This window comes from Orbicella franksi, chromosome 15, assembly GCF_964199315.1.
Source record: "Orbicella franksi chromosome 15, jaOrbFran1.1, whole genome shotgun sequence".
In the NCBI taxonomy this organism is placed as follows: domain Eukaryota; kingdom Metazoa; phylum Cnidaria; class Anthozoa; order Scleractinia; family Merulinidae; genus Orbicella; species Orbicella franksi.
In genome coordinates, this window is record NC_138159.1 from 2,405,943 (window position 1) to 2,430,669 (window position 24,727).

The following is a 24,727-nucleotide window of genomic DNA, read 5'->3' on the forward strand; positions in this document are numbered from 1 at the left end:
TCTCTTCTGTTGTATTGAAGTTTGTAAGATCTTAAAAATCGGCGTAGTAGCAGATTGAGTTGTGTTGTTTCAGAGACCTTTCCTCTTGGCCAACTCGTTGGGACGTCCCGTTCGCTAACAAGATGATGACAGCGATCTAAGGTCTCTGATGAGTCTCTTGCCCGAAACGAGCTGCGTAAAACTGGCCACGAACAATTTATTATCACAATTAATTGTCAACTTTATTGACAATTAAACTAACTTTGGTGAAAAATTCATTCAACCATCGACAGCGGATGAAAGAATGGCTAGTTGGGTCAGGCTCTTAACAATATAAGCATGCACTATTGCACTCTGTGCCATATAAACAGAGTTCCTTTCTTGCTACAATGACTCTGGGTAAAAATTTGAAGTCAGAAACTTCAAATCGTAATTACATCTTCACAGGAAGTTTAGGCCACCGTACAAGTCAAAAGCGAATGAGTGGGATATAAAGTTGAACACGAGGAGAGAAATTTTATATCTACAAGCAACCATGTATTGTTTTGTTTTTTACAAACATGACATACTAAAAAGGCATTTTTTAATGATTTTCCGAAGATTACCGACCGCTTTCCGAAGATTTCCGAAGATTCTTTAAAAGTTGTCCAAAGGTAGCCAGCGTTGCAGGCTTAAAACGGGGAGAGGGGGATGGGTAGTGGGAGAGAGGAGGGATGCCTGCAATAAGAACCCTCTTTTCTTCATTTCTGCGTTCACTGGCGAACGCAAAATTCCCATCGGCTAACACTCACGGAGTAACTTATTTTAAATTGTAAAAGTTGTATAATAACAAAAACAATCGACAATCGTCGCGGACGAAGACGTATTACCAAGGGCTCTGAGAGATTTATATCTCGGTAGCCTGAGCAAATTTACGATGAAACCCGAGCAAGAATCGGTCGTGACACCTCTTTTAGCTGGAAGAGTTGTTTCTGACAATTTTGCCTGCAGGATACAGGAAATATGTTTGGTCGTGACAAGATTTTACATAAACTGAACCAGAATGCGTCGATTCTTATCATGTCGCCTTTGAAAAGTATCTTTGAAAGGCCATTTACGAGAGATGGAATCACTAGGCTATCCTACTACTGATTGCTCCAACTTACCAGTGTTAATCGCCTATGTGAAGTCAAAATGCTGGCTATCTTCCAGCGCCTCACAGTTCGTAGCCGAAGTCGTCTTAATAATACGGTATAATTCTGCAACGTTTCTGACTTTGCGGCCACAACTTCTAAATACGTTTATAGAACTTTTGCATTGAATTTTGCGAACCCAAGGGAAGAACGAGAGTCAGCCATTACAGTCTCTGAACTTTGTAAATAAAATTTCGAAAGACACTCTCCGATTATTCACCAGACTCGATAGAACAGAACCTGTAGCAATTATTGCAACCGTGTTCCTTTATTTTACTCCCTATTTTCGAACTCTTCGTGGGAGTAGGGTATTTCCATGCTAAAATAACCTGGTGATTGTTATGTTGTTTTGTCGAGAATTCCCATTTGTGACACTTCTATATAATCAATCACTCCGGGAAATAATTTCAATCGACTAAATTCACAGAGGAAGTCAGTCATGCCGACAAGCACGCGCTAGTTTCTAATTGGTTAACCTGTTGACTGAATCGCAATTGACAGTTAATGAAATTGGATTACCTTGAAATTGGTGGGCGTAATGCGAAAAGCCCGGTTCTTATAGCAGGCGTTCCTTCCCCTTCTTCCTCGCGTTTTTTGCCATACTACCCCTTCCCTGTTTACGCTTACAACGCAGGCTAGTCCAAAGGCCACATGAAACTTTTCCGAACATTTTCCGAAAGTTCCGAAGATAACTGAAGAGTATCGAAGACTTCCGAGGAAGACCCGAAGATGTTTCGATCATACACCAACAACTTTAAGTACCAAGTCTTATAGAAAGTCGCACTTTATGTAATAAATAACTTTATCATCTCGTTCACCTATCTCGAAGGAAACATTGTCGGATATAATATATATCCTCTACGATTTGTTTAATTTAAGGAGGGCGGTTTATTCAGTCAAAAGGTTGGTGGACTACTGCCAAATGCCAATGTTTTAACATGTTCTTTTTGTAGGCGCGAAGATGATTAGTAGGACATCACATTGAGTATTGCAGTGATCTTAGAGGTCGAGACATGTGATATGGTATTTCTACTGCTGTCTGGTCAGTACTATGGCTGCCGCCCCAGATAAAGTCACGGTACTCAGTTCCACAAGGGAAAAAGCCAATTTTCAGCGTGTTGCACGACTACTAATAAGCGGAGGTACCTCGTTAATAAGAGAAACATTTGATGGACTCTGCCCACCAAGTTATCTTCTCAAGACACTTAAAACTCGAGCCACAAAGGAACAACTCAGTTTAGCAAACCTCACCAAGCCACAGTGGGACCGTCTGTACCCTTCCCCAGGGGTGTACGGCAAGTCAGCAGATTTTGATGTTACTTTGCTGTTCAGGTTGCTGAGGACAATATGCAGCCTCACCCCTCCCGCCACTGGATGGGATGCAAGGCCAGAACGAGAAGACCACAGTTTAGCTGCAGATTTAGTGAGAATTAAATATTACCGCAACTCAGTGTATGGTCACGTGAGCCAAAACATGGAAATTACAGATGACAAGTTCCCACAGCTTTGGCAAGACATCAGCGAAGCGCTGCTCAGAATTGCCAGGCAAATCGGCTCAAGGAAGAAAAGAGCATGGCAGAAGGCCATTGATAACTTTTTAACGGATCCCCTTACAGTCGAGGATGAAAGAAATGTCCAGGAACTGCTGAGGTGGTACAAAAATGATGTGGAAGTAAAGGAATTCATAGAGTCCTCAGCTCAGAAAACGAGAAAAAGAATGAAAAGTCTGAGGAGGTCCTTTCGAGAGGAAGCTCAAGATATCAGAGATCACCTTGGAGGGGAACTGGAAACCACAGGTCAAGAAGTTCAAAGCGTCGTTCGAGAAGAAGCTCAAGATATCAAAGATCACCTCGGAGAGGAACTGAAAACCACAAGTCAAGACGTTCAAGGCCTAGTGCGTGAAGAAGCCCAAGACATCAGGGATCAGCTCGAAGGGGAACTGAAAACCACAAGTCAAGACGTTCAAAGCCTAGTGCGAGAAGAAGCCCAAGACATCAAAGATCAGCTCGAAGGGGACCTGAAAACCACAAGTCAAGACGTTCAAAACCTAGTGCGAGAAGAAGCCCAAGACATCAAAGATCAGCTCGAAGGTGAACTGAAAACCACAAGTCAAGACGTTCAAAACCTAGTGCGAGAAGAAGCCCAAGACATCAAAGATCGGCTTGGAGAGATGCATCAATCCATAGACAGGCTGAGCTCCTCCGCTGGCACCTCTCAAGCAGCAGGAGGTGAGTAGCTTCTTGCTAGTAGTTTACAAGGGGTGAACAACTATTAGATTATGACTTGATGGAGGAATGGGGGAGCTTGTGGAGGCTGGACAAATGGCATTAAAATACCGAGCAGGCACTTACTTAGAGTTTATTCAGATCATGGTAAAGAATATCGAGTAAAGCGGTTGCGAGGAATACTTATTTAGCAGGCGTGAAAACAAATTCCTGCAGGGATGGAAGGAGGAACAAATCTCGAGCAGCTAAATTCATGCAATCCCCCATCAATAATCTAATGATCCACCCCTAATAGGACTCAAAAATATTACTTTGAAAACCTTGCCATTCAGGTCTGAAGTACAAAAAACCAACTTGAGTCGTAAAAATAGAAGATGGTTGTGATGTGTCACGTTTAGAGTGAACAGCTCATCTACTTTCACGACCTTGTTGGAAAAGATAAAGGGACTAAGATCTAGACCTAAGGAAACCAGGAATTGCCACTCTAAAATATAAAAAAATCAAATCGGCAAGTTTAAATTTACGCAAATCAGCCTCAATAGTGTCGATAGATGGGGGGATTTGGGGAGTTTACTCTAGTATAGGGTAGCAAAATTCAGCTGAACTAGCTCTGGTATAGGCTAAGGGTTCCAGAGTCTCAGCGGCACATCCCCACCCAGAAATTCCCAAAGTAACCCCCCCCCCCGCCCAGGAGAGAACGTGCCGAGGTATATGGTGTTGTTTGTAGTATTTTTAGCTTGCGCGCGCATGTCCAATAAAAGTGTGTAATTTCTCAACAGCTCGTCTTCGACTGAGGATTGATTGCGAAACAATCTCGGGTCCTGGTCAACGAGAAGGACCAGCAGTGGCCTCACAGGAACACGAAGCAAGTTTGCCAGTCGAGGGAGTGGCAGTGGTACCTGTGACCTCGCATAAACGAAAGGCAGACACTAGTTTTCCCACAGCACAGGAAGTTTTGAACCTCGCGGCGTCAAAATATTTGAAAACAATTGACCCATCGAAACCAGAGGACTTAAATGGCTTTGTTTATTACTTGGAAAAAGTACGAAAAACACTGATCGTGGATACTCAGTCAGGGAGTTTGATCATCACAGTTGAATGTCGCTCTCTGGAAATGCTGGACGAATTGTGGTCTGATTATTGCACTGGCTTTCTCAATAAAATGGTGCAAAAATTCCTTGTGACCGATGAGGTTCTGAAGGAGCTTGGTCTCACTGAAGTGAAGCTCGCTACAACCATTTTAGAGGAGGAGTACAGGGCTTGTCGAGATCATTTGTTGCAGCATTCGGGTGAGTTCAGGAGCTTGTATTTACGCGTATGCTGTTTCTATACTTTTTATCCTCTGAAAACAACGAAGATGGTATCGGTTTTTGCTGAATTGAGTTTTTTAATCTCAGTGGACCATTTTGACGATGTTGATGTCTCGGCAATATCAACAATTCTTCGAAGTTTTCATATGAATACTGAAGACACCACCTCCGCATAGATTATCTTATCATTTCGAATTTAGTAAATATGCGAAGTCTCGTCACAATCTGTTGTAAACTCATGCAAATATGGGATTCCAAACAGAACTGTATGGATGGGGGCAACGCTTTTCCCCTGGCATACATTTAGGCATGATAAATCGAGCGGCGAGGCTTATTTTTTTGTTTGAATGAAAAAGGGAAAATCATGGCATCGTCAAAAACGTCCATTGTTTTATTAAAGGAGTTAAAAAGTAGTAGTGACTTAACTATGCTGGTTGGCTAGAAATGAAGGGGATTTACGGAAAGCATCGGGAGGAGATATTTGATTCCACTAGCTATATACAGCTGTTATCCAATTGATTGAAAGACAGCATCAAACGGGGATGTGAAACGCGGGGCCTTATGTGTGTAGAAGTAGTATAAAAGAAATGTAAAAGAAAATGTAAGATAAGTCTCTCATTAAGTAATCTTTGTGCCGTGTGACACTCAAGAGCTTTAGTCCGGATGCTCATTTTTAGGTGTTTTTCTCCGACCACGTGTTCTCTTACTCAGGCGTGTCCAATTTTAGGGTGGAGACTTCCAGGTGAGACCCCATCCGTCATACGTCTGTATCACTGCATGCTCTTCACCTGTTTCAGTTGTTTCTTTTGTTCCGTCTTCTGTAGCAATAGTTATTCTTTGTGAGATGGGATTGCTAGCCTTCCTCTTTGTTTGACGTAGGGACTGCGTGGGGGAATGAAACCAAAGGATCCGGCAGGTAGAGTTAATATAAGCGTTTATTGTGATTTCATTATATTTCGTCATTTCAGTGCACGGATCGCAAAGCATAACAAGTAAGAGGGATACCGGACTCGGTCTAGAGTTAACACGAGAAAAAGGGTCACATCAGCTGACACCAGGAGACAATCCTTCTATGGTAATACCTGGAAAAGAACCTTGTGAGCATACACTGGAACAAGGGCTGATTGAGGTGGAGCCTAGAGAAGGAACTCACGATGTGACACCTCAAGCAGGAGGGCCAGGTACAGATAACGAATTAGATACCCAGGTTCAGAGAAACGAAAGAATCCCATCAGGTGCGGGCACTTTTGGTCCTCCCGGATTGGAGAAATTTCACACGAGCGCAACGGAACACTTGGGTTTTCCAGGTGGTATGCAAATCTTCGTTGAGATGCAGCTGGCTGGAGTGACGATAACTTTGAATGTAGAGCCGAGCGATTCTATTGCGAGTGTGAAGGAGAAAATTCAAGAACAAGGGAAAATTCCATATTACAACCAGTGGCTGACCTTTAAAGGAAAAAAATGTGAAGATGATCGCACTCTTCGTGATCACAATATCTCGAGAGAATCCACCTTACTCCTCTTGATTGAACCAATCAGTACTGACATGCAAATTTTCGTCAAGACGCTGACTGGGAAGGTGATAACTTTGAAAGTCGAATCTAAGACCACCATCGCAGTTGTGAAAGAGCAAATTGAAGCCAAAGAAGGGTTCCCTCCTGACAAACAGCATCTCATTTTCAGGGGTCTGGAACTCGAAGATGAGCGGAAGTCTTTGTGGCATTACAACGTCGTAGATGAATCAACTCTACATTTAAGGCTTAAGGAACAACTTGGTAGAATACTTGTTACTGTGAAGATGCCAACTGGAAAGACGACAATGTTAGACTTCTTACCGAGCGATAGTATCGAGGAAGTGAAAAGGAAAATTTGCGACAAAGAAGGGATCCCACCCGACCAGCAGTGTCTCAGCTTTGACAACAAGGAACTTTATGACCAATACACTCTGAGTGACTATAACAATCAGACTGAATCAACCTTACGCTTGGCTCTAAGAGATTCTGATAGTGATTGTGATTGTGGCATGCACGTTTTCGTGAAAACGCGAACTGGGAAGACCGTGATCACGTTAGACGTAGTGCCACAGAGTACTATCCAAGATGTGAAGAGGAAAATAACGAACGAAGTGAGAATACCAACCGAACAGCAACAACTTTTCTTTGACGGCAAAGAACTCAAGTTCAACGATGTGAGTCTGAGAATCTACAACGTTGAAAGAGACTCGACTGTTCTTTTGTTTCCGATAATTCGAATTCACTTCAAAAGGTTAACTGGAAAGACGATCACATTAGAGGCTGTATCGCAAGATACTATCGGAAAAGTGAAAAAGAGAATACTTCAGAAAGAAGAATTAGCAATGGGATGTCTAGGCATCTTCTTTGGTGGCATGGAACTCAAAGATGAGGACACTCTTGAAGACTACAACATTCAAAACGAATCAACCCTGCATTGTTACATGCAAATCCTCGTTAGAATGCCGACTGGGAATACCATCAATTTGGACGTTGACCCGGAAAGTTCCATAGAGGACATAAAAGTCAAAATTGACCATAAAGAAGGAATTCCACCTGAACAACAGCATCTCATCTTTGCTAACAAGGACCTCCAGAATGGTCGCACTTTAAGCGATTACAACATCCGGGAAGAATCAAGCTTGACTCTACAGTTGCCACCTATGCAAATTTTCGTGAAGATAATGAGTGACTTCGTTGGGAGGACGATCACTTTGGAAGTTGAACCGTTTACGTCCATCAGGGAGGTAAAAAGGAAAATTCGAAACAAAGAAGGAATTCCACTTGAACAACAGCGTCTCCTCTATGGTGGAAAGCAACTCAAAGATTTTCAGACTTTAAGAGATTACAACATCAGGAAAGAATCAACCCTGTTTTTATATGTAGAGAGTCATTTTCGGGGACAAATTTCGTGATGATGCCAACTGGAAAAACGACCGCTTTAGGTGTCTTACCGAGCGATAGAATCAAGAACGTAAAACAGAAAATTTGCGAAAAGGAAAAGATCCTACCTAACGGACAACATCTCACCTTTGATGGCAAGGAAACGGAAAATAGCACTTTGAATGATTACAACATTCAGAAAGAATCAGCTATACATTTGATTCTAAGAGGTCGTGGTAAAAGACGTGATATGATAATTCACGTGACGACTTCGACAGCGCAGACTATTACATTACACATTATGCCGGGAAATACTTTCCAAAATGTAAAAAGGAAAATAGAGGACCAGGTAGAAATACCGCCAGATCAGCAACAACTGTTTTTTAAATTAAACATTTGAGAACGCCGGCAAGCATTCGAGAGCGCTGGCAAGCATTAATCGTCTTGTTAACATTAGTAAGAGTAATTACAACCTGCGAGGTGTAAATGTTTTCCCTACCTAAGATGAATTTCACCAAATATGTCCTAAAGTGCTTTAGTTATTATCCGCGAAACAATAGAACACAGTAAGTGGGACATCTGTAAACTAGCCGTATGGCTAAGCATATTGCCACTTTAACTACAAAAGTATCTTATCCTATCCTAGGACTTAGAACTTAAAAACGATCGCATTCTAAGTGACTACAAAGTAGCTTCAGATTGTAGACTATCCATGTGTCCCTCTGGCACAGTTGGTCGCGGCAACAATTGCGTCTTGATGTACGCACGCACTGACTAAAGACACAAAACTGCATAGCCTGAGAAGGAGTTTTCAAGAGTTGGTAATGACATGCCAAATCTACAGCAGTTGGATTTGCCGTAAATAATTTGAGTGCTGCCTTCCAGTTATGGCCGAGGTGCTTGAAAAACAAACTTGCATTTCTTCGTGTGTAACACATCATTAGTTTTACAGGAGCTCCAGGACTAAATCTCATAGAAATCGAGGGCGAATAATCTTATTGTATAAGTAGAAATCTACTGGTCGTTCAAAACTCTATCTAAATCCTCTTCAGAGACACTTCGAAAACGCCAAGAAGCGGTCGTCATTTTGTTATTACAAGGACACACTGCTACGCTACTCACTATCTATCACAGAATAGATAGTGATTAGTGTAGCCAATCAGAGACCGGCATTCGTGATAGAACGCTAGTAGATTTATAGTAAAACTCGATAGAAACACGGTACATGCTTTCTATTTCTTAATTAGTAGAATTCTACTAGTATACTAATGCAAATGCTGCAATCTCATTGGCTGAACTACTCGTATAGTATCAGCCATTATAGTTCACCACTAAATTTTCTCCGATTCTTATTGGTTTAAATTGATCACGTGACGCGATAGTGTTCATCCATGGAGACACACTATCAGCCCATAGTGCCCGTCCTAGGAAAATACCCGGATGGATAGTACTCGTCCGTGTAAATGTTTCTGTAAAGAAGCGGGCTTACAGAAAGTAAACAATTGAAATGTATTAAGTGGGTTTTTGTCTGTTTTCCTTTTCAAATTTTACATTTGGCTTTAACGACCTTTCACGGCTTTCATCTAAAAAAGTTGAAAATAATTCACTATGAATTTTGAACTGGCGCGCGTAAGAAAATTTAGTGGTGAACGATAAAGACAATAGAGTGTTTATGTCTCGGAGCTATCGTTCTGATAGTTGTCCCTTGGAAATTTGATGTTCTTAAAACTAGCATATTTGCCCTCGAAGCTTCACTTCACGGGCAAATATTTGTTTTAAGAACATCAAATTTCCGCAGGGCAACTATCAACCGATAGTTCCTCGACAGAAACACTCTATTGTTTAATTAGAATGCAGTAACTGTTGGTCGTCCACGAAATGCGACGTTTTTATCGTTTTTCCGAAGTTTTGGAAGAAAGTTTAGATGTAAATGGATAATTATATTCCTGAGAAGAAGAAGGAAGAAGACGGACATAACGGGTTCTTGACTTCAAAAACTTAAAACTATTGAAAAACCGGTGCGCGCGCGTAAACAACTGCAAATTTATCAAGGACAATTCAATACGTGCGATTCTGTCAAAACGTTACGTTATATAATGCGTCGAAAAATATTTGGAAACCATTATTTGAGTTAATTTAAGTTAGAATTGTACTAAAACAATTAGATTATTCGCTCTCGATTTCTATGAGGCGATAGTGCCTTCGGCCTCGTCAACTATAGAAACCTCAGAAATCTCGAGCTCATAATCTAATTGTTAATTATTAAACTAAAGAAGTGACTAAATTTCAGACTTAGCATTTACCCTCAAACACTTTACGAACCTTTTGAAAGCATTGTTTTTGACTCACAACGTAAACAAAGAACGGTGTTGTCTTTTGATTCCTTTTGCAATGCTTCAGCATCGTCTCCAGGTAACTTGTTCCCACGCGGGGGGGGGGGGGGGAGGGTAAGCATAGACTATGCGGTCGTATGTCCGGGGGATGTTTGAGTCTATTTGATCGATACATTCGATACATTAGCTTTACATGTTTTGTTGCTTGGCGCAACTTGATGACAAGGAGCTCAAGAACTCAGGGTCTTCGATGAAGAGAACAGAACATAGCATGAATTGACCGTATCCATGCTTTACTTGTCACAACTATAAGGGGGTTAATGCGCTCGTCTCCGGATCGAGCGGTCCGGGTTCGAGTCCTGGTCAGGAACATTGTGTTGTGTTCTTGGGCAAGACACTTTACCCTCACAGTACCTCTCTCCACCCAGGTGTATAAATGGGTACCGGTGAATTTAATGCTGGGGGTAACCCTGCGATGGACTAGCATCCCATCCAGGGGGGAGTAGAAATACTCCTGGTCACTTCACGCTACAAAAACCGGAGATAAGCGCGAGCCCGCTGGGCCACTTGGCTTGTATGCAGACGTTTCGCAAACAATGCGACAACCAATTCGGTGGAAATCAGGTCGAGACCACATTCAGTCCTCATGTTATGACGGAGTAAACATTTTCACTGTTTTTCTTTGGTTACATGTAGTGGGCTAGTACTGTCGACAAGCGTGGGCGAACGTTGTCACGCAAGGTACATGAGGGTGCAACATAATACAAGTCAACGTTCTTGTGATCAAAGGAATCTGACGCAAAACGTAACGTTGAATGAACAAGTCTATACGAAATGGTAACGCTATGTATCTTTAATCAGAAAGTAAGCCGGTTGGCTGGCTTGCTTTGGGCTCACAGTCTGGGAAGAATCTGTTTTTTTTTTTTTTTTTGGTCCTCTACGCTCCCTCCCCTCCGTCCCTTTCTTTTAAGTTTGCTTTCCCGTGAGGCTTTACAAACCTAACCACTTCCGCCTTGATACATGTTTTGTGAGAAGACTGAATTCTCTGTAGCAGGGTTAAAATCAGAAACCACAAAGGTGGACATCAAAAGGTAAGAAGATGTAATATATGTTTTACTCCGCACCTTTTTTATGGTTTTCAATCTATTTCAGCGAGCTGATAAACTTTCTGAACGAACGGTAGTCAAATGCAATGACTGTAATGAACAAAGGCGTGCGACGGCTGGTTCCAGTATTAGGGAGTTTACGAAACCACGACGGCAACGGCACCGGGAACGTCACTGAACAAAAGAATTAATGAGCAGAACAATGGCTGTGCACGTGGTTTATAATTCTTGGTACTTTTCTCTGCCGTTCTCTGCAAGACAACAACGTGAAATGACAAAATTTTGGGTTGTCTAGAGAACGTGAACCACGACGGCTAATTTTTTAAATTTTTATTTCAAATTTATCGCTGTGTTCCGGATTTAGTTTTGCGGTAGTTTTGACAGTGATAAACAAAGCAAATGACTTTAGAGTATCGCGAGATTCCTAGGTAAAATATAAATTCATTTTTTAATCGACGTTGCCCTCGGCGTCGCCGTCGTGGTTTCGTAAACTTTGGGCTAGTGTCTGCAATTCTCCTTGCTGAGTCTTTCTGCTGGACTTTTGCAAAGGAATATTTAATAATTCATCAAGACATTCGGGAAGGTTTATCACTGACAACCCGCTATTCGACATATAAAACTGTCGCTGTATTGGGACCTCTTTGCCATGGTGTGCCAGAGAATGGGATATCGCATAACCTTGTTTCAAAAGTAATGTTAAAATAAGATAGTAAAGCAGGGAAAATCCATTCCTTACGTGATCGTTTTGCATTGGCAAGTATTTTAAATGTTTAGTGGGTAATTTAAAAACCCGGTAAACTCACGTCACGCTATCTATCTTGAAAAGTAAACATTGCGTGACGAATCAGTGCCTGTATTGTCGTTTCAGTAGTTAATAACTCGAGAGATCAATTAAGTCAGTGACTTGTTTGGACCTAGCCTGCAAACAGGCTCCCAGCGGGGGTGGAAAAAACTGGGTGAGTGAAGCGAGCCCATGAGTCTAAATAAAGAATTTAGTGAGCAGGGGAGCCCATAGACATTATTTTTGATGTGCCAGTGGTGATTAGCCTGTCACTAATCAGTTAAGAAGGTAATTAGACCCGTCAAAATTGATGCTTTTCTTTCGTTTAAGTAGTAATTATTATAAACTCCTCTCGCAAATGGTCAGTAGAATGCCAAAACCATCGCACTTCTGAGGCACAGTTTCCAGGCATTACTTCTGTCAAGTTTCAAACCAGAGATATGGATAAAATGTTGTAAAGAAATCTTCGGTGCTGCTTCAAATTCCACATTTATACACTGTGCATTGCATACAGACTCCATCTTTCTCAGTCTTGGCAAACATTATGCATTATTATTGTCAAGATCTGTTAAATATTTATTTCAAAGCTGTCAACAATCAGCAATTTAACCAATCAGATCATGATACCAGATTCTGTCATCATGGAACAGCGGCATCAACAGAATGTCTACAGGCTGCCCCGCTTTGCTCGCTGAATCGTTTTCTCACCCTTGTCAGTAAATGGCTTTGCTCGCTGAATTTTCTCCTCCCTCCCCAGGAGCCTGTTTGCAGGCCAGTTCAGACTGTCCTTATCCAGAGGTCAATTAAACCACATTTTTATACATTGAACTCACTATCTCTTTGCTGATTGGCCGAAAGCGTATAGTGAAATTTCAAAATCAGCCCCTGTGATGTCATCTAGCTGCAGATTATACAATAAACATGCCAAGGACACTGAAGGTCACACATAGTCATGTCATGTATGACCACGGTGCATGATTTCTTAGGGAAATCATGTCAAGTTTGTTCGCTTTGTGTTGCTTGCCATCAGTGAAGAAGCAAAAACATGACTTCCATTTTTATTCATTCAATGTATATTAAAACAGTTATTTAAGATTCGGTTTTTGTGATATCCAGAATAATCAAGGTCTCGGTAAAGGTTATCAGCCTCAGCCTTCGGCTTCAGCTGACAACCCCTACCTCGACCTTGACTATTCTGGATATCACAAAAACCTCATCCAATAATTGTTTATAATCCTTTTATACAGGAACATCCAAAAGAGTGTGCCAATTTTTAGACCTTTTGCCTAATTTTAGCCTGAAACTTTCTTTATAATTTCCCATTTGGAATGTGAATTGGTGTTTTGGTTAATTCTCCAACGTGCATTCCTATTAGACACATAGATCACTGTCTGGTGTTTAAATCAATGGATATGGGGCTTTCCCTTGATCTGGGATATTCACGAAGGTCTTAAATTCTAACTTAAACCAGCATCACAAAATGTTAATGTCATTGAATTCACAACAAATGGGTTAAGAATCAATTTTCAGCCTTGGCTATGTTCATCACATGTGAGGGCCTCTAAAGGGTTTTGGGGAACATGGGAACATTAAGCACTCAATGATTGGCCCCAAGGGAAACAGTGAGTTTTGTTTCCTGAGACCCTCAATGTTCCCCGACGCGAAGCCGCCTCTTTCACATTTTGTTATAAGTTTGGCCTTTGTCATCCCCTACATTCTCACTTCAAAGGCCCTTTTGGGGCAGAAAAAAACGTTGAAATCCATTTGCCCATTGGGCCAGTACATTTCAGTTTCAGTTAAGCCCCCACTAAAACATTATTTGCCAAGTAGGCCCCCACTGTTCATACCTTGTCAACCATATCATTTTACTAGGTACTGTCTATATAATAGCCAGTGATATACTATACCAGAGGACAAATGCAAGCAAAGTATGCTTGGATTTTAAATTAATTCACTCTTTCCGCATTGTTTTGCTTATCTTGCAGTCTTAAGTTTTGAAACTGTTTTTGACGGGAAATTATCACTAGTAATACTACTGAGGCTAATTTCACTTGCCCTCTGGAAGATGAAACTTCCATTTGCCCAAGAGCAAAATTTACTTGCCGTGGGCAATTGGACCAGCATTTTTCCTGCCTACCTTATATGCCACATCCTGTCACACTAATTATATTGTGCACTAGCTAGCTCGATCTGACTTGTCTCTTGAGAGTTTTACCGAATGTCAATGCAGGCAATTAGCACAAGGTAAGCAGGTACTCACGAACATTTTTTTTACTCTCACCTTTTACGAAGTGAAAACAGATTACTTGGAGGAGTCTGGCACTGGAAGGTGAAAGTTGTGAAAGGGAAGCTCAAAAGTGGGCAGTTAATAATTATTTCTTTTTGCTAGAAAAAGTTAATCAAGTTAAACTGCTCAAAAGATTAGCAAAATTATTGCTTGTTTGACTGACTTTTGTTCCCAATGTGACTTGTATTACAATTTAACTCTGTGACTTCCATTCTCTTCGTTTATGTTAAAATCTGCTATGGGCCAGCCTACATTTAAATTTGCAGCAGGAAAAGAATGGAACAATTTCCCTAAAGAATTACAGGCTTAAATTTAAAAACTTGTAAGTCAAAAACAAAACATTCCAGTATTTGTAATAGAGCAAGACAGATTAAAGCATTAATGTAGCTTTTAGTTAATAGTTGTTATTGTTGTGACCAAATCTTCCCTTTCAGATTTTAAGATTTTTTTATTGCTAACACTAATTTGAAGTATTTTATCAACTGCACATAGGTTTATACCAGCTGTCTTTGTATTTAATTTCAGCTAATCTATTTTTTGCAGTATGAATAAAGAATTTATTGTTATCATCATTATTATTATTATTACTATTACTATTACTGTTACTATTACTATTACTATTACTCATTTACTATTACTATTACTATTACTATTACTATTACTATTACTATTACTATTACTATTACTATTACTATTACTATTACTATTATTATTATTATTATTATTATTATTATTATTATTAAAAGGTGAACGCACAGTGGCCTAATGATTAGCAAGCTCGACTCTGGATCAAACAGTCAAGGTTCAAGCCCTGGATGGGGTCATTGTGCTGTGTTTTTAGGCAAGACACTTAACTCTCACAGTGCTTCTCTCCACCCAGGTGTATAATTGGGTAGTGGTGAATTTAGTGCTGGGGAGTAACCCCACAATGGACACATCCCATTCAGGGGGGAGTAGTGATAGCCGTCATTTAACTGCATCTAAAAGCCCAGACTCTCAAGTCAAAATCCTACAATCAGAATGCAACTAAATTGCATCTTCATTCACAAGAATAAGAACATGCATGTTATTTGTTTAGATCAAGTTTTGGTCATCTGTATTTGACATCGCAAATAGCAATGAGTAAACCTGCTTGTGTCAGTTCAGAAACATAGATGCAACACATCCTTGTTACAGGAATCCATGAATCCTACATTACTCCCTGTCACGATGGTAATAACAATAACAATAACAATGACAATAACAATAACAATAACAGTAACAGCAACAGTAACAATAACAATAACAATAACAATAATAATAACAACAACAACAACAATAACAATAACAACAACAACAATAATAACAACAATCATAAAGTAAGCATAACACTAGTGAAATAAGCACAGGAAAAAGGAAAATGTTCCTTTTTCTTGTGCTTGCACTTAGGCTCATTTCACCAGTGTTATGCTTATCTCACAAGTGTGAACCAGGCTTACTATTATCAAGATATTCAAAATTGCGTTACATAAAATAGGCTAACATAGTAGCTAAAACTAAGATCTACAAAAATTACAAAGTGCCATAAGCTTTCTTAAAAAGGTCTCGTTAATGATTTTTGTTTTAATATCCAGGGAAGGGCTTGATTGGATGGCAAAGGGTAAATGAATAAAGACCCATTCTCCAAGTGTATTACCCTTTGTTTCACTGGTCAGTCCAGACATTTGCACCATTTCTATATTTTTGAAGACCTTTCATAATGAATACAACAGTATAAATAAACCGACTGGAATATAATACAGTCCAACCCTTGTTAAGCGGCCACTTATTAAATGCCCACCCCTATTATGTGGCCAGTAGTAAATGTCCTGATGAGGGTTTTTCTATTGTTTTTACCTCTATTAAACGGCCAGCCCCCTCTAAGCGCCCAGTATCCATTTCCCCAAGGGTGGCCGTTTACTAGGGGCTGAACTGTATAATCTAAATCATCCTAAGTGATATCAGTCCATTCCAACATACCAAGCTCGAGTAACATCATATTTTCACTTCAGACTGTACTGAAGTACAAAATGGCCACCGCCCCAGACCCAGATGAAGTGCTTCGTTCAACAAGAGGAAAAGAAAATTTTCAACGCATTTCACGACTGTTGATAAGTGGAGGCACTGCACTACTAAGAGAGATTTTTGATTTGATTTGTCCACCAAGTAATCTTCCCACAACACTAAAGCACCAGCCACAGAGAAACAACTCATATCAGCAAAGCTTGCCAAGCCACAGTGGGACTGTCTGTACCCTTCCCCAGGGGTGTACGGCAAGTCAGCAGATTTTGATGTTACTCTGCTGTTCAGGTTGCTAAGGACAATATGCAACCTTATCCCTCCCGCCACAGGCTGGGATGCCCTGCCAACAAGTACAGACTACAGTTTAGCTGCCGATTTGGTGAGAATCAAATATTACCGAAACACACTGTACGGTCATGTGAACCAAAACATGGAAATTACAGATGACGAGTTTCTATCGCTTTGGCAAGACCTCAAGGAGGCTCTTGTTAGAATTGCGGGTCAGATCAGTCCATCAAAGAAGCGTGAATGGCAAGTGGCCATTTTTAACTTTTTGAGGAATCCCCTCACGGCAGAGGATGAAAGAAATGTACAAGAACTGCTGGAGTGGTATAGAAACGACATGGAAATAAAGGAATCCTTAGGGGAACTGAAATCTACGATGAAAGAAATGCAAGATGGCATGGAACGTTTGGAGACTAGTTTGAAAGATGTCGATGGAGGGACAGAAAAAAATACTCAGGTAATAGGAGAGAAAGTGCAGCGTTTAGAAAGAGCAGTTCGAGAGGAATCCCAAGACATCAAAGATCAGCTTGGAGGGGAACTAAAAAGTGCAACTCAAGAAGTTCAAAGCCTAGAGAAAGCAGTTCGAGAGGAATCCCAAGACATCAAAGATCAGCTTGGAGAGATGCATCAATCCATAGACAGGCTGCGCTCCTCCGCTGGCATCTCTCAAGCAGCAGGAGGTGAGTGGCTGTTCGCTACAACTTAACGCTTTATTATATCCATTTTGAAATCACTGGTGCTCCTTGCAATCTGATTGGCTTTAACTAGTGCGATTTATTTAAGAATCGCACTATTTTTTGCTCTAAATTACAACTTTCTCCCACCCAGTGAAAATGGAACACTAAAACGAAACAACCAATCAGATTTCGAGGCTTACTTAAAATAGCCTTACCCCAGTGTGGCTGTTAGTACCTTCAGACGATCCTTTCCTGTAAAATTTTACCAGCCGCACCTGTAGTGTACCCTGGGCAATTTCATCGTTTTATTTAAAGGGAAGTTTTAACTAAATGGCATCAACAAGATTCTACATGTGAGGTTTGTATATGCATAATTTTGCCAGTGGAGTAAATGTTTGCGGAGAACATTTGTGCAGGAACTATTTTGTGGATCTTGGAAAAAACCGCAAAACTCGCAAAAATTAGAACCCACAAAAATTTCGTGCCCCGCGGTAGGATATCACCAACAAATGTAAAGGACTTGCCGAGGTATTGGGCGTTGTTTCTAATATTTTTAGCTTCTACTCCTAGTTGAAAACAGGTTATTTCCCAACAGCTCGTCTTCGACTGCGGATTGACTGCGAAACAATCTCAAGTTCTGGTCAACAAGGGGGACCGACTTCAGAAATAGCAGTGGCGTCACGGGAACACGAAGCAGGGGTGCCCGCCCAAGGAATGACAATAGTACCTATTTCATCACATACGCAAAAGGCAGAAACTGGTTTTCCCACGGAACAGCAAGTTTTGAACCTCGCGGCGTCAAAATACTTGACGTCAATTGACCGGCCATCGGAACCAGAGGATTTAAATGGTTTGGTTTATTACTTGGAGAAGTTACGAAAAGTCTTGATTGTGGATACTCAGTCAGGGAGTTTGATCATCACAGTTGAATGTAGCTCTCTGGAAATACTTGACGAATTGTGGTCTGATTATTGCTCTGGCTTTCTCAATAAAATGGTGCAAAAATTCCTTGTGGCCGATGAGGTTCTGAAAGAGTTTGGTCTCACTGAAGCGAAGCTCACCACAACCATTCTAGAGGAGGAGTACAGGGCTTGTCGAGATCATTTGTTGCAGCGTTCGGGTGAGTTCAGAGGTTGTATTCACGCGCATGCTGTTTGTATACTTAGTTTTCTCATAAAGCAACAAAGATGTTATTGGGTTTTGATGAAGTTTTTCAAATACAATTGCTTTTTAACGCTGACTAGTCCCGTTTACCGGCATAACCACGTACCGGTGTAGCTTTAATTGCTGTTTGGCTGGCAAAATGAAAAGGATTTACCGAAAGTGAATGAAGAGGACGTTTGATTCCACCACATACAAGAATTATCCTACAATTTTTATTTATTTAAGAGATAGATAAATTTACAAATTTGGGCATTCTTGTAGGTAGCGAAGGCTAAATGTAGGCGGGTCATGCCTTACTAAAGAATAATGACACAAACAAGTCACAAACATTTTGAACTAAAGCATAAGGGACACATATACGTTAAATAATTTATTTAATTAACTATGCAAAATGCAACTACTGAATAGTAATTATGAATTTAAGAGAGCATCAAAAAGGGATGGGAGACGCGCTGAACTTGAGTGAGCTTGGTCAGTGACCAAGCTCACTCGCTAAGACGTCTCCTTCGTGTTGTGTTGTGCACTTAAGGTGGCCGAACACAGTTTTCGCGCGCGCTTTTGCTGATGCAATTCAGCGCGTGCACAAGGATTGCAAAAAACAAACATGCCGTTAATAGAGCGATCATTTTATTTACTCAACACCCGCACTATCTGTGCTATTTTTCTCTGTAATTGAACCCAGCGTATTGATGACTTTAGTCTTTTATTACAAAGATATGTTAGAAAAGGTAATGATGCAAAGAACCCAGCAATTCTCAGCTTTTTCTTTCTTACCGAAAGAACCCAGTTAAATGCAGCGCATACGTAGTAAGTCAAAAGATTACGATTAAGGTTACCGTATACCTTCAGGGTGTCTCACGTCCAAGCGATGTAGCGCGTCCGGTTTAAGCTGTAGATACCTTAACCCCTATATCAAATTAAAGCTTATAGAGCTGGCTATCAAACCATACCAAAAATTTTGAAATAAAATGAATTGCCAATTTTTTCACGGTCACCAAATGCAAGCGTCCTAATCACCTTTTGGAAGCTACAAGTCAACGCGAATTTTGTTTTTCGCCAATTTATTTTTTTCCTCGGTTTCAGGACAAAAAGCACTAAAAAAGCGTGTCTGCGTTTTTCCATATTCAATTGTAGTAAAAAGTTACAGAACATTTTCGAAATAGGATTAAAAAAATGTGAAGTGATCGTACAAAAATCGCTCTCGGAGAAAAAATATTTCGAAATAAACAATTCGCAGACACGTTTTTCTTTTTTATATGTTAATCTAGCCACTGTCCAAATTTGAGGGCAAACAAACAAATTCCGTTTGAGTTGTAACTCTTTAAAGTGTCTGCTTCAAGTGAAAAAATTTATCCGAGAAAACAGCGCTAAGAAAAATATCTTACTTCGCAAGCAAACTCCGCCCACAAACGCCTTCAACTGGGTTCTCAGGTCACTGAGCCAATCAGCGCTTGGAAAATTTACTACCATTAACTCGCGGTGGGATTTACGCGTGAATCTGCAAAAAAAACCTTGCGTTTCGCAATGCGCTCAAGGCGGAGAGATAATTTTTCTGCAGCTGGGTTTTTCTTGAAGCTGGTTTGGCAAAATGGGGAAGACGAAAAAGGATACGAACGTTAGAGTAGCTGGGCGACGAGAACAAACAAAAGAAATCGCGGCAGAGCAAATGTGCATGGATAATATTACAATGGATCTCAATGAGTTGGACAATTCATCGGTATCGAACTCAACAAAAGAGTCACTGTAAACATCGCTGTTATCGCTGTCGAGTTCCCAAATTTTACACAACCTTTCTCTTCTCTTGACTCGATCTTTTTGCCCGCTTGATACGTCCGTAGCTTCATCCGGGAGGCCAACTTTCGCTTCTTCACTCATTGATGTATTTTTATTCATTCTTCGCTCTTTCGAACTGGTAAACGGACTTTTCCGTGGTCCATGTTTACTTATAACTTAATAGAATTACATCTAACACGAAAAATGCTTGGATTAACAATGCTGATTAACTGAGTAGCCAGCCAATTCGTGGTATCAATATCGGTAATATTCCCGCGAAAGTAGTCTCGGTTGATTGCATACACGTTATAGGGCTGTCAATCAAGAGGGAACTTTTACTTCCGGCCATAACGTAAAACATCCATTTCTCCGCCAATATTAGGTTTTTTTCAATTTTGTTTTCAGAAATTAGAGATTACTCTTCGACCATTAGTTTGAACCAAAAATCCAAATTTGAAGAAAATTGCCGATCTGAAGGTATACTGTAACCTTAAACGAAAATTGCACTCTCGGAAATACTCCTATTTCTCGAGAATCACTCATTAGAATTCCACGAAATTTGGCAGGAAAATACTTTAGGAAATAAGTAACTGGAGTATTGAAAATAATTGAACTTTAACAAAGGAAATTCTAGATATTCCAGTGAACCTTCAACAAGGGATAATTAAAGATCTCCCTGTTAAATTATTAAGAAAATGGTGTTAACTTGTGAGAATCGTTACAAGTATGTTGCATGCAAATTATCAAGAAAATCTAATGACTAGATTTTCTACAAATAAACAAAACCGATTTTAAAGGCCTTTTTATTTTTATTCCTGTTGCCATGGCAACGGCACCCACGTCAGCTAAACCATCAAAAAACCAAAGTTTGTATTATTAAATTGCTTGCTGCCATTTTTGGCGACCGAGAGATCAAGGGTTTTAGAGAAAAAGGTGAATGAAATACAGGTATCAAAAACTGTGTTCAGCCACCTTAAGGCCCCTTCAGGATACTGTCAATGGCTTCAGTTGAGAGCTTTCTTTGCAGACGAGTTGTTATCTTTCAGTTATTCTCTTATCCAGTCTTGTCTATTTTTAGGCTGGATGTAATCCCTCTTCACACGTCACCTTTGTCAGTTGTTTGTTCTGCTCCTATTTCTGTAGCGATAGTTTTTCCTATGGGATAGAGTAGCTAACCCCATGCCCAGCTCTCCTCCTTTATGGTGTCCGAGCTTAGGATTGGACTGACAGGATGAGACCAGAAGACCCGGGGAAGCAAAGTTAACACCATTGTTTGTCATAAGCTACATTAATTTTCTTTACTGATTTATTTTAGTTCAAGTCCCCCCGCGAAGCATATTAAGGGCAAAGGATACGGGATTCGGTATAGAGTTAGCAGGAAAACAAGAGTCATATGAGGTGACGCCAGGAGAAGAGCCTTTAAAGGCGATACCGGTGGAAGGACCTCGTGAGCCTACACCGAAAGAAGGGCGGAATGAGATGGCATCAAGTGTAGGACCTCATGAACTGACACCCCAAGCAGGAGGACCAGGTACAGATAACGTATTAGTAGCCAAATTTCAGAGATAGGAAAGAATCCCACCACGTCATTTCGTAGTGACTTAACAGATGCTCAGGGGATTCGTCAGACCTTCTCCAAAACGCACACATAGATGTGATGACAATTCCCATTCTGTGAAGATCTATTGGTGTAAACAATTATATGTAAAAAGTTATAACGGAATTCTCTGATTTGAGTCTACAGTTACACTTCTAGGAAGAAGGTGAATTTCTTTCCATCGCAAATCAGTTGAAAACAATTGTTCATATCTGCTTTTTGATGTTGGAGTTGTCCTGATTCTCTTCTCAAGATCACAATATGGCACCCTTGAAGAAATGGGTAAACAACGCCTTTGCAATCTTTGTAATCAGCGTGTGCATTTTGTAACTGTTTCCATTCTAATGGGATAGTGCCAAAAACCAGCCCAGATGGGTACCCCGGCGTCCTACGGACGTCCAGTGTTGAAAGAAAATTGTTTTATTTTTCGCATGCTGCTTTATGTATTGTTCGTTGGAGAAGATCCTTGATATATTGTGGACGCTCACTTTTCAGATCCTGGCTAAAAGCCCGCTAAAAACACTCATAAAAAGGAAGTATTCATCCTTCGTTATATTATTGTTTTTAATACGTCCCAGGCCTTTAGTTCACTTATGTCATTTAACAGATCACACAATTTGATTATGCCTTTCTTAAGAACTGTATTTCTAAACCACGATTGTGAGGTGATTTCATTATATTTGTTTATTTCAGTTCAAGGCCCTCCGCGAAGCATAACAAAGAAGAGAGATACAGGATCCGGTTTAGACTTAGCACCAAATCAAGGGTCACAATGGCTGACACCAGGAGAAGAACCTGTTAAGGAAAAGAAGAAACAGGAACAGGAAAGAATCCCACCACGTTCGGTCATTTTTGGATATGACGTGTGGAAGAAGGTTTCAACCCGACGCTTGGGTCTTCCGGCCAGTATGCAAATCTTCGTTAAGTCGCTGACTGGAAAGACGAGAACTTTGAATGTAGAGCCAAGTGATTCTATTGAGATTGTGAAGGAGATAATTCAAGAACAAGAAAAAGTTCCATTTCACAACCAGCGACTGGTCTTTGCCGGAAGATATCTTGAAGATGAGCTCACCCTAGGTGACTGTAATATTAGGACGAATAGCGTCTTACACCTGGTTGAACGACTTTGTGGTGGCATGCAAGTCTTCGTGAAGACGATGACTGGAAAGACGATCACCCTGGAAGTGGAACCTATGATTGCCATCGCATTTGCGAAAAAGCTAATTGAAGACAAAGAAGGGGTCCCTCCTGACCTACAGCATCTCTATTTCGGGGCTCAGGAACTTGAAGATGAATTGTCGTTGTGGCATTACAAAATCGAAAAAGAGTCAACTCTGTACTTAAAAGTAAGGAAAGAGGAACATGGTACAGTGCGTGTTGATGTGAAGATGCCAACTGGAGAGACCATAACGTTAGACCGTTGCTTACCGAGCGTTACTATTAAGGACGTGAAAAGGAAAATTTACTACAAAAGGGGGATCGCACCCCACCTGCAGTGTCTCAGCGACGACAAGGAACTTAGTGACCAATGCACTCTGAGTGGCTATAACAATCAGATTGGATCAACCTTACGCTTGGCTGTAAAAGATTCTGCTGACCGTGATGGTGACGCGCACGTTTTCGTGAAAACGCGAACTGGGAAGACCGTGATCACGTTAGACTTTGTACCGGAGAGATATGTCCATGATGTGAAGAAGAAAATAAGGGACGAACTGGGCATACCAACTGAACAGCAACAACTTTTCTTTCATGGCAAGGAAATCGAAGATCTCCGCACTTTGAATGACTACAACATTCCGGAAGAGTCGACCGTGCATTTGATTCTAGGACGTCCTGGTGATTCTAAGACGTCCTGACGGTGAATGTGAAAGCGGTGGCAGATAATTCACGTGACGATTCCAGCAACGGAGACGATCACATTGCACGTTATGCCGGGAGATACTGAATGAAAATAAAGGATCAGCTAGAAATACCGCCAAATCAGTAACAACTGTTCTTTGAAGTCATGGAACTCAAAACGATCAAAACACACTATCCACGCGTCCCTCTGGCGAAGTTGGCCACGAAGAACAGCTGCGTCTTGATTTAATACGTACACGTATTTAAGAGACACTGACTTAGGACACAAAACCGAACAGCTTTGGAAGAAGTTTCCAAGAGTTGGTAAGGACATACCGATTCTACAGCGTAGAGTTTTACCGTAAGAGTTACTGAAACAATTTGACCCGGCTTCTAAATTTCATCAGAGACATTGCAGATATAGTCATCACTGAATCACTGACAAATCAAATAGTTAGTGTAACGAACTCTGTGTAGTGATGAGAATGTTGGAAAGTGGGATACCGGAAGAAGAGCAGAGTAAGATGACACTAGGAGAAGGAACTCATGAGCTGACATCGACGGTAGGAGGACTTGGTACAGATAGCATATTAGATGAGAGTAGCATCAGCCAGATTACTTTTGAGAACGTTGAACTCTGAACATTGAACATTGGATTTTTCTCATTTGCATTCGATTCGGCTCATGTGAACTACGGCGTCTGAACTTGGTCTTAGAGCCATTGGCGTACCGAACAGATCTGGACAATCGCGAATTTGGCTTGTAAAATATAAATTCATTTTTTACTAGGCGTTGTCCTCGGCGTCGTCGTCGTCGTTGCTTAAGCTCCCTAATGAGTAGATAATTACCGAATACATAGGTGGAACATTAATCCATTTTTTGCTGGGCGTCGTCCTTGGCGTCGTCGAGGCTTCCATTTATATACGCTAGGCAGCAGGGTCTGCTGATGCAAAAAGAGCGTACTCAACAATTTTGATTTGTCGGCTAGTAACATGGGATATTAGGGCTGGATCGGAGAGTTTAAAATCTTTCTAGTTATCGCGCAGTAATGTAATTAGTATTATTAAACTAAAGAAGTGACTAAAATTTTCACAAGTTGCCTCAAACACTGTACAAACCTTTTGAAGGTATTGCTTTTGACCCACAACGTAAACGAAGAACGGTGCTGTTTTTTGATTCCTTTTGTACTGCTTCACCATCTTCTCGAGGCAAATCTGTCAATTTCCCCTTTCCCCTCCTATATAATGTCAAATTCCTTATCACGA

General features: G+C 40.7%; 2 pseudogenes across 2 annotated transcripts; both read left to right on the forward strand.

The window, feature by feature from the left end:
* Positions 1-295: 295 nt before the first annotated feature.
* LOC145469047 (uncharacterized) lies at positions 296-9,259 on the forward strand (annotated as a pseudogene). Its single transcript, XR_014042266.1, has 3 exons — positions 296-3,379; positions 4,156-4,665; positions 5,655-9,259. The product of XR_014042266.1 is annotated as an uncharacterized LOC145469047 (transcript).
* A 1,651-nt stretch (positions 9,260-10,910) lies between these two features.
* LOC145469050 (uncharacterized) lies at positions 10,911-24,520 on the forward strand (annotated as a pseudogene). Its single transcript, XR_014042267.1, has 5 exons — positions 10,911-11,004; positions 16,118-17,092; positions 17,685-18,209; positions 21,342-21,557; positions 22,317-24,520. The product of XR_014042267.1 is annotated as an uncharacterized LOC145469050 (transcript).
* Positions 24,521-24,727: the final 207 nt, after the last annotated feature.